This window comes from Micrasema longulum, unplaced genomic scaffold (assembly GCF_059751315.1).
Source record: "Micrasema longulum isolate JH-2025_06_02 unplaced genomic scaffold, ASM5975131v1 h1tg001186l, whole genome shotgun sequence".
NCBI classification, from domain to species: Eukaryota; Metazoa; Arthropoda; class Insecta; order Trichoptera; family Brachycentridae; genus Micrasema; species Micrasema longulum.
The window spans coordinates 212,156-228,631 of NW_028278373.1; the positions used below are offsets into that span (position 1 = coordinate 212,156).

Genomic DNA, 16,476 nt, shown 5'->3' on the forward strand with positions numbered 1-16,476 from the left:
AACACACAGTTTACCCTGAAGATGTCTCCTGCAATGGTACCCAAAACGATGGAACAAATCCAACACACACGTTATCACCCGAAAAAAAATCATTCTGATATTACAAACTGTTAACATTAAATACAAAGTGGATTTATGAATGGAAGAGGATGTATGGATCAAATATTTGCTCTGCGAAATATGACAGAAAAGTTCCTGGCTAAACATCAGAAACTTTTCTGCGCATTTGTCGATCTGCAAAAGGCATTTGATAGAGTTGACAGAGAGAAATTGTGGAAGGTTTTATCGGAGTATGGAGTAAATGGCAACCTGACAAGGGCTATTGCGTCACTGTATAAGGACAGCACAGCATGTGTAAAGGTGAATGGGTCATTCACATCGTGGTTTAATATTCCGAAAGGAGTCAAACAGGGATGTGTAATGTCACCATGGTTGTTCAACATATACATCGATAACTGTATGAAAGAACTGAAAGATTTAAGAATGGGAGCAAAAATGAATGGTATAACTGTTAACTGTCTTCTGTATGCGGATGATGCCGTGCTTCTTGCTAGCAGCAAAGAAGACCTTCAATTCTTAGTAACAAAAGTCTACGAGGTATGCAAGAAAAGCGATTTGCTTATGAATGTTGATAAATCGAAAGTGATGGTTTTTGAAAGGGATGAAAATATAACTAAATGTGAGATCAGCGTGAACGGAGATATTCTGAATCAGGTAGAAGAATTTGTGTACCTGGGAAGTATGTTTACTAGGGACGGAAAGGCCGATAAAGATATTGAAAGGAGGGTGAGTGCCGGGAACAGGGTGAACGGTGCACTAAAATCTACTTTGGCAAACAAATGTTTATCGTAGGAGGCTAAACTAGCAGTTCACAACGGAGTTCTAGTTCCAACTCTAATGTATGGGAGCGAAGTATGGAATTGGAAAAATAATGATGAAAGTAGGTTGAATGCTGTCGAAATGCGATCCCTCAGGCGAATGTGTGGTAAAACGATGTATAATAGGTGCACAAGTGTCGAGATCCGTGAAGTGTGTAAGGCTGAGACATGCATTATTGACAGAATTAAGAAAGGGGTGCTGCGTTGGTTTGGACATGTAGAGCGAATGGACAGCGAAAGAAGGACTAAAAGGATATACGATGCAAATGTTGATGGATGCAGAAAACGAGGAAGACCGAGAAAGACATGGCACGATCAAGTCCATCAAATACTTGAAGATGGACATGTCAAAAGTAGGAATAATCGGCGTGCGTGCATAAGAAGATGTATGAATGTAGAGGAAGCGAGGTCTGTATGCCAAGATAGAGTGTTATGGCGTTCTATCCTCTCTGCCTACCCCTACGGGAAAACGGCGTGATGGTTTGTTGTTGTTGTTGTTAACTCTTACTAAATAGTGAAACGGCATTGCAATGTTATTCTGACAACAATGTATCTCCATAAACTGTGAAAGTGATGTTAGTTTTATAAGTCTCACTTTAAATACAAAAATTCATGTTCACCTTCCGTGGAATTCAACCCGGGACCTCAAGCATATTAGACAAATGCGCCCAATAAAACGTAATTGTTTATTTCATCGTTCTGGATACAGACAAGATTATTATTGTGAATATACACACATTTTTTTTCTTTAAAGTGTATTTTATTGTCATTGTTTATATTAGGGTTATTGTATGTTTATGATTTAAGGTAATTTTACATTATTTTACAACATTTCATTGCCTTTGGACTGGTAAAGCGTGAAACTGATAATTTTATCTTCCTACAACAGATGATCACTGCATTGGCTTTGGCGAAGCAGTACCCTTTGTGCCATTGGGTGTGGTTAAGGATTTGATGATGTTGACAATGACAATGTTTTTTTATAATATTATTAATAAAACAAGTTAAATAATTAAAGAGGAAACTGTAATATGTATTCATCAGTTTTCTAGTACGTGATAAAAAATCCGTTTAATTTAACTTACTTTAATAAAGGTTTCAGCTCTTTTTTTAAACACCCGCTAGCAGAATAGTGATATTATTAATCGTGTAAAATGATTACTTAAACAAGCCAAGAATATATTATCATAAGCCCTGTAAATGCCTCGGTTTATATCTTTTATTTTTTTAGAAGTTTTTTATCTGTTTGAAAATATCTGTTAAGATTTTTCTCATTTTCTTCCTTGCAACATCGATTTTGACCGTAGAACGGCCTATGAAAATAATTCTAGAGCAGCCTTTTAACTTGAAAAGGGAAAAAAACAACGTGTTAAGTCATATTATCAAGTTCGTTTTACTCGTTACGTTCTGAAACAAGGTAACGATTTTCCCATCCTCTGAAATAGCCCCTGAACCCGTGGAGATGAGATTATAGGGGCAGTGGAATTGCACTGTGTTTTAGACTTTCAGTATTTTGCCGTTTTTCGCGGGGAGAGGACGTGCGCTCGCGGAGTTTTCGGAAAATCGCAAAGTTTTTAACAGTTAGTTTCGAATTGGATGTGAGCAGAAGTTTTTTTCCTTCGGTAATTTGTTTTTAAACTTTGAATAATTTGTAATATATGTGTGCAAGTTTCGAAATAACTAACAACTTTCGTGTTTCTCAGGTCGTTTGTTACGAGCAAGTGTCGGAAGCAATCTGTTGCATATATTTATGTAAGTACTTTGAAATTTTTTTAAAATAAGGTTTTATTTAATTAGTTGAATATTTCTGTAATTATGTTTTTACAATCGGACCAAGGCATTCTAATGTTTTTATTTGCATTTTGAATATCTAGTATTTCACAAGAATAGTGAAATATTTTTCACGTGGTAGAACGATTTTTGAAACTGGTAACTTATTATTTATTTTTTTTAAGTATGTAGGTAGATGCGTATATGATTTTATAAGGTGGCGTATTCACATTTTTTATTAAACCTGTCGTTCTGTCCTGTAACCGCATATAATTTTAACTTAAACTAGACACTTATAATAAGCAGTCTTTATCCAGAAATATTTACATGTTTTTTTACAAAAGAGGAAATAAAAAATACATTTTAGTCCCGATAAACCACTTTTCAAGCAGTTTGTCATCGGGTGCTTAAACATTAATTCAATATTTTACTTTAAAAGCTAGAAAAAATGGATACAAATGCGAGAGACCCGAGGCAAAATTACAATAATTTAAAAAATATGCATGTTGAACCAAAATTTAAAAAAAAAAACGAACAAAACATGCTTTCTTTTATTACTATCTAGGTAAAAGAAGCAAAATAAACTATTTAATACGAAAATCAATAGAAAAAAGATTTCTGTTCTAACCAAACGCAATGCATGCAACATTTTATTTAACTATGGACAACTTTGCAACATATTGCGCATTTACGGTTTGTGTGATATATGCTCTAATGTATTTTGGCTATTTATTTTTGAATCTAGCTATAAATAAACAGTCTTCAGAAGTAAATCGTAATCAAATATAAACCCAATTACTTGAAAATAATGATGCATATGCAATAGCCATTGAGAAACGAGTTATAGCTTTATATCGATTATTAAAAACGCAACAACAATCGATTAGTATATAAATATGTGCTTTAATCAACGACATTTGCGTAACGCATTGACGATAGTAATTATAAATGATATAAAGGTTACATAGTTTAAAAATTTATTGTAACTGTCGTCATATTCATTATAATTTTATCGGGAAAAAAAAGGTTGAAAATAATCCACAGTTGATTAAAAGTAAATAGCTTTTGAAGGACATTTTTAATAAAGACCTGGTTGTCAGATTTTTCATAAATAAACAATGTTGTGAAGCATAATGTATCAAATTTTGTTACTACGCATCGGTAATAATGATGTTTAAAAAATACTAGAACTGTTTTAAAATTGTAATATTACAGTAACAAAATAAACATATTTTTTGACATTTTATAGCTATTTCTGTTTATCAGAGTTTACTTTCTTTATTTTTGTTTTTAGTTTTATAAAAAAAAATCTTTACTTAAAAAAAAACCGATGAATACGTACCTGCATAATATTGATTGTATTTTTTTAATTATATTTTAGTTAATCCCATAAAAATATTTTTTTTTTTCATTTCCCTAATAAAATTAATATTAAATTGAGGTGTGGCAATATATTTTTTAAAATAAGTAAAGCCAATAAAATTAAATTTTTCGTATATTTAAAACCGTCAAAAAGAATAATAATTTTGGCAAAAAAAAAACTAATATTGACGTATCTGTATATTACATTACTGTTGTACTTTTATGTATGTGGTGCTTGCTTTTCTAGTGAGTTGTACACGTTCATAAATACATGCATAAGTCGTTTCAGAAGGTTGCTGTGTTCATATTTTTAATTATATCAGTCCTCATTTGGTTTTGTGTTAATGGTGTAAACCTTTAATTTAGGCAACTTTTTACTAATTATTATTTTGACGTAAATCGACATTGAGCTATTTAAATTAACCTATTTGATCCAAAAATCAACATTAATTAATTTGATAAATCATATCGTCTGACTAACTTGCAAAACTCCGATTTCCAAAACTAAAAAAAATACAGAAGGGTGAAAAAACAGTATAATTTTTTGAAACTACATGTGCTGTTTTTTCACCCTCTTGTATTTTTTTTTTTGAGATTGGAGTTTTGCAAGTTAGCCAGACGATATATCACAATAAAAGCAATATTTGAAGTATTTCAATAAAGATTTTCACGCTTCATTTACTAGAAAATTTGGGTTTTTTTTTCATTAAATTAATCTACTTGTTGCTTCCAAATCACGGTCTGTTGATTACGGTGACACGACAAAACCAGTAAGTAATCCGATTAATCGACTAAGAAGCTTAGGAAACCAAAATGAGTTGATTCATTTTGTAAAAAGAATCCACCATCTACATTCAAATAGAAAGGTTATTTATGATGTTGCGTACATCTTATTGATTAAGTCCTAAATTACCACTGTTTATGTTCATTTTTTCAAAATATATGATCATTTTCACAATATATTTTTTTTGGATTCATTTTCTTCTTTTTTGTTTCTACAAATCTACATTAACAAATACAAAGTGATGAATTTTTAAAGCATTAAATTTGTATTTAATTAAATATTAGCTATGTCTACTGGTTTCTGAACGTACTTTTTTCTTCATCAGGACAGAAATTACACTTTACACATGAGGTGTCTTCACAATAACAACATCTTCCAATTCTCAAATCACCTTATTAATTTTTTATAATGATTTAAATGAAGATATGGGAGTCAAAACATTTCATTCAAATATGGATTAAAAGTAAAAAATACGGAACTATTTTACATTAGGAAGGCTTTGAAAAATAATATCCCTTCAAATAATTTTTCAATATAGCCCATTATTCGGCGTCACCCTATACCCGGTAAATTCATACTCCTCCATCTTCGTTTTCCCACATCCCATTTTTAAAATTATTTCTCTCACAAAATCAAACGTAATTGTTTTTTTTTTATCGCAATTAGGAGTTGGCTAGTAGCGACTTGTATCCGTTCAGCATCATGAAATGTCCACTCTCTAGTTAGAACATATGGTGTCCACAAAGAGCATTCATGCATTTCCATCTGCAGCTAGCTCCTAACTTTATTACATGCCCAATTAAAAAAAATATTTAAAAAAAATTATACATATCAAATAAAACATATCATACAAAATTATATAAAATATTTGAGGGACAAACATGTAACAGTATTTATTTATAAACGTATTTACACTTAACGATTTAAAAAAAAAGCAGAATAAAAATTAAAAACTTATTTTTTAATTCAAGGCAAAAAAAATATTTGAAATATCAAAAACTACATACCCAAAATAAACATTATACGGATCGACTACAGCCATTTTTTTCACAATGTAAACATTAGAAAAAGTGTAATAATGTCATAATGTTTGTTTACATTTTTAATTAATTAATTGTACTAAACATAATATATAACCAGAATAGAAGACATTCAGAACCAATATATAAAGTACATAAAATACAAAACCAATATTTCTTATGTTTCAACTCTCGCTCCATCCACCTACCTTGGAATCACTTCTATTCTTCGCAGAGTGTGTGCGGACCAATTACTGCTTCACAAAATTATGACAGGATCAGTTAACTATGCAGAAAAACTTAGTTTAATAGCAATACATGTTCCAACCAAGATTTGTAGACGGTACCACCCGTTTCATGTACCAGTAAGTAAAATATCGAATGTTAAAAATAGTTTTTTTCGTTTGACTCTTTCAGTGTATAATATCAAATTTAAAGACATAGACTTCACAAATGTAACTCTATCAGATTTAAAAAATTGACACAAAAAATGCATTATGTAACTTGATACGACACTACTATAATAAATATGTACGTCTCTTCCCCCCTTCTTATCCTCTCTTCACGCATTCCTGTCCTGCACCATTTACAGTTCATTTTTAAAATATATATGTGTATAAATATATCTTATCTAGCTATAAAAAATAAAAAATAAACTAAAAATATCTGCGTGTTTATGTCAAAATCGGAATTTTTCCTACTGCTTTGGGCTAGCGACATGTGTTATATTTTCTTTACTAACTTTGTACAATTTGTGGAAATCTGTTTTTGGTTCTGAGTTAATACAAGATACCTCTTGTTTACCATAAATATGTTTGTAGAACTTTTGGTTTCCCAAATAAAATAAAAATAATAATAAAATAAAAAATTAAAATTTAAGCTTTTCTCAATTTTTTTTATTGATTACATTATCTGTTCAAACAAAGTCCGATCCTCAACAATTTACAAGGTATTAATTGAGATGGTGTTTACTTTGTGGAATTACGAATCTTTGCTTTTATATAACTCAATGTAAACTGGGGTTTGGAAATTGATGGTAAGAAAATGCTCATCTTTTAAATCAATTTATTCGATGATTTGTTTTTTTTCAACTGAGATTGATAATAATTACAACATTTTCAGCTTTTTCAAATATTTGTAGGCCGAGTCCTTCTGTTCAATGTTTTCTACCTGCAGTGCACTTTTTTAAAAGATAATAATATTGGCTTGAGATAGTTTGCGAAGAACGTGATTTTAGCGACCTTATCTCCTTTAGTCCAGATTTACGACTTCTCCCTTCATATGTTGTTGTGATATATTTAGTTATAAAGATCTAAACAAGCTTTGTTTCTTTGTTGTTCTGAATGTGTGGTTGAAAAATGACTATATCAAAGTCCTCAATTAAGAAGTAGTAACTCCTGGGAATGTAATTAATTTCGACCTCGTGTTGTAGTGGCCAGCGCGTTTGCCTACCATGCAAGAGGTATCGGGTTTGATTCCCGGCATGGTTGACATAAACTAACAGGCGCCATGGCGCAGTTAGTTAGACGGCTTACTGTGAAACTGGCGGCACGGGTTCGATTCCCGCCAGTTGCAAGAAAAAATAATAATTCAAGAAATACTTTTTGCTCAATTGAACGTAGTTATGCAGAAAGCAGCCAGTCCACAATTTAGAAAAATGAGATATTGATATCGGGTGCAGTAAGGTTGATTCTATGTTCTGCTTAAAACAGCCAGACCGCTTTATACTAAAAACTGTATTAATCACCTTCGGAAAAAGGTGTCGATCACAAAAACGATATTTCTCAATTTGCAGAAAACACCCACAAAACTAGAAAAATTTTATGTTACTTTAAAAATCTTTTTAACTGGTCAAATACATAATAAGATTCTTGTTTGTAATATTTTTAAAAACTTATGTTTTCATTGTTTATCGTTTGTTAAAGTCAAAATCATTCCAACTATTGTGTAGATTTCATTATTCACTCTTTTTACAAAATGGCTATTATCTCAGTTTCACTTTTCTATGGCTGGCTGCTTTCTGTATAACTACGTTCAATTGGTCTGAGGGTTGTGGTGTATTTTTCATAACCTTCTTCCATATCTCCTCTTTTCCACCTGCTGACGAGCCTCTAAATAGAGGTTAAGCTGGTTAATTCTTAAAGAAAAAATAAATTAAAAATATGTTTTTACACCAGAGTATATCATATACATATCAAGTGGTACTTAAAACCTAAGACTTTTTTATATTTTTTTTAAACAGGAGTTGCGTTATTATTTACCTTGCTTATGATTTACACGGTTTATATTTAAAAAAACTGTTTTTGCTGCAATCATATTACTTTAATTTGATCAAAAGCCGTTGAGAACAGGAAGGATAATCTAAAGTGGGTCAATCAGGAACTTTTCAGCATTTGCTCATGTGGAGAGGAAACCACTTCAAACTCTTAAGGAAAGTTGAATACTGTCAACAGGCCTTTCGTCCCACTAGAAGAGTGTTCGGCATTTCGTTCCCTACGTAGATTAGCGTAAGACTGATCATCTTAACTTCATGTAAAAAAAAAAATCAAGATACACTGCGATTGGTGTACCAATGCAGATTCCTATGCACCGTTAGGTGCGGAATGGGGATGGTGAAAATTATAATTTCATGATTTATAATCAAATTAAAAATATTTTCATTTCATTTTTTTTTTTCATTTCATGTTTTTGCACCACAATAGGCCAGGAGGCCCAATTATAGTGGGGAATTACATTACAGAACAACCAGGCTTAAGAAAAATCACATTTTAATTTTTGTGTTCTCACCGGGAATCAAACCCAGAACCTTCCGTGCGTGAGTCAAGCGTCTTGACCACTACACCACGGAGGCCGCCATATAGGTATATATTATTCATAAATTTGTAGTAATCATTATTATTGCCATTTTAGAAATCATATTTTACTAACAGTGTGCAGAACAACGTCTTACAGTATTTAATTACATTATTTTTATTAATAATATTTTTTTATAATGGACAAAAAATGAATAAACAAATAAATTATTGATATAAAAACAACAACCTATAACGCCGTTTCCTCGTAAGGGTAAGCAGAGAGGCTAGGATGCCATATCACTCTACTTTGCATAAAGATCTCACTTCCTCAACATTCATACATCTTCTCATGCACACGCGCCGATTATTACAACTTTTGACATGTCCATCTTCAAGTATTTGTTGAATTTGGTCATGCCATGCCTTTTCCGGTCTTCTTCTATTACTGCATTCATCCAAATTTGTATTGTAAATAATCTTAGCAAATTATTGATAATTTATATACAGTGCGAACCCTTGTGAACGAGGTGACATTTTGGAAAATACTTAATTGTTAAATTGGCACGTAGAATTTCATGGTCACTGTTATCAATATGTATCTTTTTGGATTATTCAGTGTAAGTTGGATTCGTTCCAACGTCTCTTACACAAAAAAATCCTTTCGAATACACCAACACCCGAAAAACATTAACAAAGAAGACGTTCTGAAATTAAATTCAACGTGGTCCCCGGCACTACTCACTACGAAAATGACGCGAAATTTGTCAACTGCCGACTGCGACACGTTACTAATTATTGGAACATAACAACATATTTTTTCTACCAAGCCTACAGTTTGCCCTGAAAATGGCTTCTTCAGTGGTAGCCAAAACATCGGAACGAATCTAGCTTAAACGAGATCACCCAAAAAAGATTAGTTTTAATACTTAAATGTTTTACTTAAATTATTAATTCTAGGACAAATTCAAATCCATATTTTTCACTTTGTAAAGTGCCCTAAAGGTATTGTAAAACAAAAATGGCGCTATATTAGTAATCCATAATATAAATATTTACTAACTTGTTTTCATAGTAGATACAATACATCAAGGAAACTTTCAAAAGACATTCGAAGAAATATTAAATTCAATAAATTTTCAATACTAATTAGAAAATTTCTCTAAAACTTTGAGTTAAACTATTTATTAAGCAAAACTTGCTAAGAATTTATTTAAATGATTTGAAAACAGGTGCGTTTAAAGTTTATTTTGAAATATTACCTCACTTTTGTACCTGAGAAGCGTTGACTGCAAAAGCGCGTTTACCGAATTTAGCTCATTGGTTGCGTATAGACATAATGACTTTTTATATTGCAGTAAATTGGGAAGGGTATCACCTACAGTCATGGGGTTGGTAGAGTCAAACACTGCTTTGGCACGCAACGCGTAATCCAATGCAACGTCAGCTCGGACAAGTTATTTATTGACTAGATACACACGAGTTACATCCTTACAATTTTGTACAGAAGGAATTTACAATAGCGAACACTTAGCGAGGAGCTGGTGGACTCTCAAGAGACTGAAGAATGAAGAGGAAGGGGGGTAAATAGAAAAATTGTCATATTTTCCTTTTTCAAAATATTCTCTTTTGACACGTACGCTTTTTAAAAATTGATTTATCTATGCCTTCGAATGAAAATGTTTTGTGTTTATCACGAAAACAAGATGAAATTGCAGAATTGACTTTTCCTTAAGTTTTCATTTTTTTTCTTAGAACATTAAAAAAAAAGTCAATCGGACTGAACCAGGTTTCAACTTTATTAAGGGAGGTTTGACATTTGGAATTAACAAAATTCAACAGAGACGAGAAACATTTTAGAGAAGAGCATGTGCAAGTCTAGGCTTACGACCTGTCATTGACTGGTTTGAGTGGCCACTTTACCCGCTGTAACTTTCATTGTTCTGCCCTTATTTGAGCATCTATTTTCCTTCAATTCCTGTTGATGTTTGTGAAGTTAAAAAGCTGAAAACCTTTATTTATGCGGGTGAGATTCATATGATTGAATTAACGCAAGGCTATAAAATATTTTTCAAACTTTTATACTTCCTCGTGGACGAGGTGGATTGTTCAACAATGTTTTGAGTTTTTCTTAACTTCCGTAGACAAGGACTGGATTCAACCCCCTTAACAGTTCTCCAGGAGATTAAATCCAGCTCATGTCTGCAGAAGTTTGGACAAACTCGAAACATTGTTGATTATATTTAGAATTCAAAAGTGTACAGAACAGTCAATGCAACATCGTCTTTGATCACGGGCGCGTTGTCTATTTTATTTTATTTTATTTTATTTTATTTTATTTTATTTTATTTTATTTTATTTTATTTTATTTTATTTTATTTTATTTTATTTTATTTTATTTTATTTTATTTTATTTTATTTTATTTTATTTTATTTTATTTTATTTTATTTTATTTTATTTTATTTTATTTTATTTTATTTTATTTTATTTTATTTTATTTTATTTTATTTTATTTTATTTTATTTTATTTTATTTTATTTTATTTTATTTTATTTTATTTTATTTTATAAATTATGATTTTTCCAGGAAATAATATGATGTGATTTATTCAGTTTAGTGAAAAATTGAACGACGCGACGGTTTGAATGTTAATTTTATCAGTACTCGATATTTCTTCTGAATCATTTCACTTATCTAGGTGTAACTTGGAAACTATACACTAATTAGTTAAATTAAACAACAGAACCTAAAAATTTTTACTCAAGATCCATTCGTGCATACTTTCGTGCAAATAATTTGTACAAATGTGTAAATTTAGCACAAATAAATTCATTAAAATACTTAGGCGTCATAATAGATTCTAAACTAAGCTGGGAATATCATATTATGGAAACATCCAAGCAAATACGGAAATCAGTAAACATTTATAAAAGCCTAAAAAATACCTCGAATGCTCAACTTATGAGACAAATTTACTTTGCTTTTTGCCAAAGCAAACTATCATATTGCAATTTAGCTTGGGGAGCAACCTCCCCAAGCCAAATTGCAATATGATAGTTTGCTAGCAAGAGAGAGAGCAAGTTTTGAGAGCAACCTCTCGTTCAATCTTTGAACCAGTGAAAATAGCACAAAAATAGATCATGGAAGTCATTCTTAAAAAACCCTCGAAGATCTATTAGATGTGTTTAAGATATTGGAAGTAATACAATTGTTTGTAGGGTGCCTACTACTTAAACTAAAAGAACCCAACAAAACACTCGTTCAGCAACCCAAATTAACTGTTTTATCTCGTTTGTATCCACTGCGTTTGGTAAAAAACAATATAATGTATTTGCGCCAAAAATATTTAACGATTTAATGCCAAATATAAAAGACTCAAAATGTAAAACAAATTTTAAAACAAAAATAACTGCACATAAAAATAGAGAAGAGGTATATTTTTTTGAAAAATATATCTAGATTATTAAACTTAGTACTTTATATAGTTGGTACACATATTTTTTTTTTTTATGTATTACATTACTTCATATTTGTTTTTCATTATATGTTATTTATGTTTAAGTAACATGTATTCTTGACACATATATACATACTTTATATTTGTATAATAACGATTATTAATTTCTTATATTTGATAAGCTAGGCATTTATAATTAAGTAGTTCTAGATTTTTTTTTGTTATTTTTTATATTTACTTATACTTTGAAAGATAAAAAATCTCCATCTTAGAACAGGCTGAGCCATGTTAGATGGAGAAAATCCTAAACAGAAAATACTCCGTTTTCATTATCTTTTTTCTGGTTTTATATAGATTCGCTGTTATTAAATATGTTAACTATTTTATGAAATAAATTGATAAAATAAAAATGATTGATTAAAAAATTTACATCAATTCTTGCTAAAATTACTAGTGATGAATCACACTATTTATTTGTATATAACAGTACCCCCTACCCCCCCTGGTAACTCTTCCATTCCGCGAATTTTCGGACTCACCCTCGCACGCTTGAATATCAATTTTGTATCATAAATTTAATGTTCTTCGTCCACTTTAATTAAAATAATACGATTCATAATTAATGTTCCTTGTTTAGATTGAATAAGATAATTTACTTTAGGTTAAGGAACTTTTCCTTAATAGTCAGTAACTTTGAGTAACCGTGGCTAGATTTACCGAAGTTATTAGAAAAATATTTACTTTTGAACTAAACCCCAACTTGATTAATCGTAATATAATTCAAACTTTCACCTATTAAAAATAAATAAGCAGTAAAGGATATAAATAATTACGGTTTGTTTTTATTATGTTCACCTTGATTTCAAAATATATTTATTTATTTACAGACATATTTAAAGTCTATTAACTCTTGTGTGGCTGTGATGTCACACTAGTCTACATACGATACAAGACTTGATATATATCTTATTTTTTTAAATGATGAACTCGTATTTTTTGTAATCTTCAAATGGACATTTTCACACCGGATTTGGAAAATTAAATTTATAAAACTACGCTGGATTTTAAATCAAAAAACATTTAGCCTTGCTACCCGAAGAATGATGTCCGAAAATAAAGCAATACATCTGTATTAAAGAGAGCACTAAGATAGATCACATAACAAGTAAGACAGAGACGCTGTTCTGCAGCCGCCGTAACCAGTGTTGTGTGAAACAAATTCAGTCGGTTGTTGCCAGTGATGGGGGACGCCGCACGCTCATAATGCACGCGTGTATCCCCCACGCTCGCGTGAATTATGAGCGGCGAATTTATGACTTTTATTTTTTTTTGCTATGACAGGGCTAAATTATATATTTGTTTTTATAAATTATGTAAAATAAATTATTGAACTGCATGTCTACATGTTTTTTTTTTTCAAATGTCTGAGCTTTAGAATATTCCGTCTTTTGCTTGTGGTAACACGATATTACATCTTAATTTATGATTATTTACCAGTCTTTTAAGAGTTAAACAATGGCCAATATATTTCTCTATAATTTATACAGGTATAATTCAAATAAAATAATAATTACTAGATCAAGACAGAATCTGGTCAAAATATGGTTGATTTGGGTGAACGCCGGCAAATTCACAGTTAAGTCTTGCATAAAACTGAAAAAGTCATCACAAATAAAAAACTGTTGAAGATTTAGTACAATAATTAGAATTTTATTTTTAGGATTGAAAAGATTCTAAAGATATGTCTAAAGCATTTAAACTATCATCACAAATTAAATTTGAGTAATTATCAAGAAGCTGGAAGATATCATAAACTTAACACGTTAGCGTCTAGAATCTATTCTAGACGAACCATAACTGACACCCTCTTACTTTACAAAATAGTATTTAGCGTCCTGGATTACTCTCAGCTCCTTTAAACTATTCGTTTTTGAGTCCCTCAACACGTGACAAGATTTAACCAACTATTTTATGAAGAGACATCTAGTACGAAAAATAACCTAAAAAAACCAACACGCAGCAATTCCGAGAATTCTCAATTTTTATAATCAAGTCTTTGTCGATGCTAATATATTTTGATCAAGTATAAACATACAACATACACCTCCTTACAAGTTGATTTTTTTAATAAAAAATACAATTCATCAATATTTTGAGTACGTCTAAATGTTTGCAGACTGCATGGATTTCCTCAATGCGGAGTTAATTAGATCTAAATTTGTTGCAACGGATAGGGAAAACATTTTTGAGAAGGTAATACGGAATTCTAGGCATTTACAGGGCTTATGGCCTGTCATTGGCAGGTTTAAGTGGCCACTTTACACACGGTGTAACATTTACCATTCTGAAACAAAAGAGCTGAAACCTTTTCCATGTGGGTGAGATTCGTCCGGCTGAACCAATTCACCTACTAGGCAACGTCTAAAAAAAATATTTTTCATGCCTCTTCTTTTACCAGTTAGTTCATTAAATAATGTTTAGAGTATGTCGAAATGTTTGCGGACTGGCTAAATTTCCCCTCTAGGAAATGTGGATGTTAAAACGTAGGCAGAATGCTGAATTTTACACAGTGTGTAAAGTGGTCCTGTAAATGCCTAAACTTTCATAATCCCTTCTCAAAAATGTTTTCCCTCTCAGTTGCAACAAATTTGGTTCTTATACGATTCTAGACTTCTAATTTTACACTGAAAACGCGTCAACAAACTATTTTAAACAATCCACGATACCTAGAATATGCGACCAATATAACATTAGATTTACCCAGTTTCTGTCAAAGATTACAGACCCATATCTATTCTTCCAATTTTTTCTAAAGTCATTGAACGAGTTGTATATAATCAGCTAAATAATTATCTATTGTCAAATAATCTTCTTGATCCCAATCAATCAGGTTTTCGTGCGGGCCATAGTACAACTACCGCTTTAATCAAGGTTACAGATGACATTAGATACGCAATGAATAACAAAATGATAACCTTGATAACATTACTCGACTTCAGTAGCGCTTTCAACTCTGTGGATTTCGATCTTTTGTTGGCTAGACTTAAAACACTAAATATGACACAACCGGTTATAAAATGGTTCGGATCGTATTTACGAGCTAGACAACAGTGCATCAAAACACCAGATCATCAATCGGAATGGGTCGATATTGCCGCTGGAGTACCTCAAGGTGGAGTTTTATCACCATTACTATTTTCCCTGTTTATTAATCCGATTGCAGATTGTCTCAATTGTTCATATCATCTCTATGCAGATGATTTACAATTATATCTTCATTGCAGACCTGAAAACACCAGCAAAGCAATAGAATCGATGTCTAAAACACTAAATTGCGTGTCAACATGGACAAAAGAGTATGGTTTACTAATAAACCCGTCTAAAACACAAATTATGTTTGCAGGTAGTCAAAGATTGCTTAGTAAGCTAGACATACCTTCACTTAATCCTCTTATTGTCAATGGTACCAATATCCAGTACAGGAAATCCGTAAAAAATCTAGGAGTACTAATGGATGAACATCTCTGCTGGCGAGCTCATACTAATGAATTAAGCCGCAAAATATTTTTCAGTCTACACTCACTTAGAAGGTTGCAAAAATTCTTACCCATTAGTACTAAATGCACTCTTGTACAAGCATTACTACTACCCATTCTAGATTACGCTGATGTTTCCATGACTGATTTAAGCTGTGAGCAACTCGATAAACTTGAACGACTTCAGAATACATGCATAAGGTACATTTTTGGTCTTAGGAAATATGACCACATTTCTGATTATCGTAGGCAACTGAAATGGCTCAAAATTAGACAGCGGAGAGACTATCACTCCCTCTCACTTCTGTTCAATGTACTTCATAGTCCTAACGCTCCTATATACCTGTGTGAAAAATTTCACCGCTTATCAGTTCATGGTTTACCTCTTCGTTCTCATTCTCAAGGCACTCTCTTAATACCCATACACAATTCCTCTTTCTTCTCTAACTCATATAGTGTCCATGCGGCTCGACTGTGGAATCATCTCCCATCCACCATCAAAGATGTTACTACATTATCTCTGTTTAAATCACGCCTGAAGAAACATCTCCTTTCTCTTCCTTAATCTCTCCTCCTTTCCTTTTTCCTCTTTCCTCTTTCCTCTTTTTTCCTTTTTCCCATTGAGTAATAGTTTCGATTTAAGGTAATTTATAAACAAATACGTTTATTTCTATTTTTATATATCTTTAAATTTTTAATCTTTTTTTTCTATTGAATATGTTCTGTAACTTGAATTATAAAAATAAAACTTTTATTTTATTGGTTGGTTGGAAGAAATTGCCATTTGGCAATAAGCCCGCCAATGTACAAATAATCATTATGTACAAAAAGTTAAATAAATAAATAAATAAAAAAATATTTTTTGTGACAATGTATG

At 31.4% G+C, this 16,476-nt stretch overlaps 1 long non-coding RNA gene across 1 annotated transcript in view; it reads left to right on the top strand.

The window, feature by feature from the left end:
* The first annotated feature begins 2,384 nt into the window (after positions 1 to 2,384).
* The window catches only part of LOC148276597 (uncharacterized), a 223,647-nt gene continuing 209,555 nt past the window's right edge, over positions 2,385 to 16,476 (top strand). The window contains exon 1 of the long non-coding RNA XR_015823697.1: positions 2,385 to 2,630. This is a non-coding gene — a long non-coding RNA (uncharacterized LOC148276597). The remainder of the gene's footprint in view (positions 2,631 to 16,476) is intronic.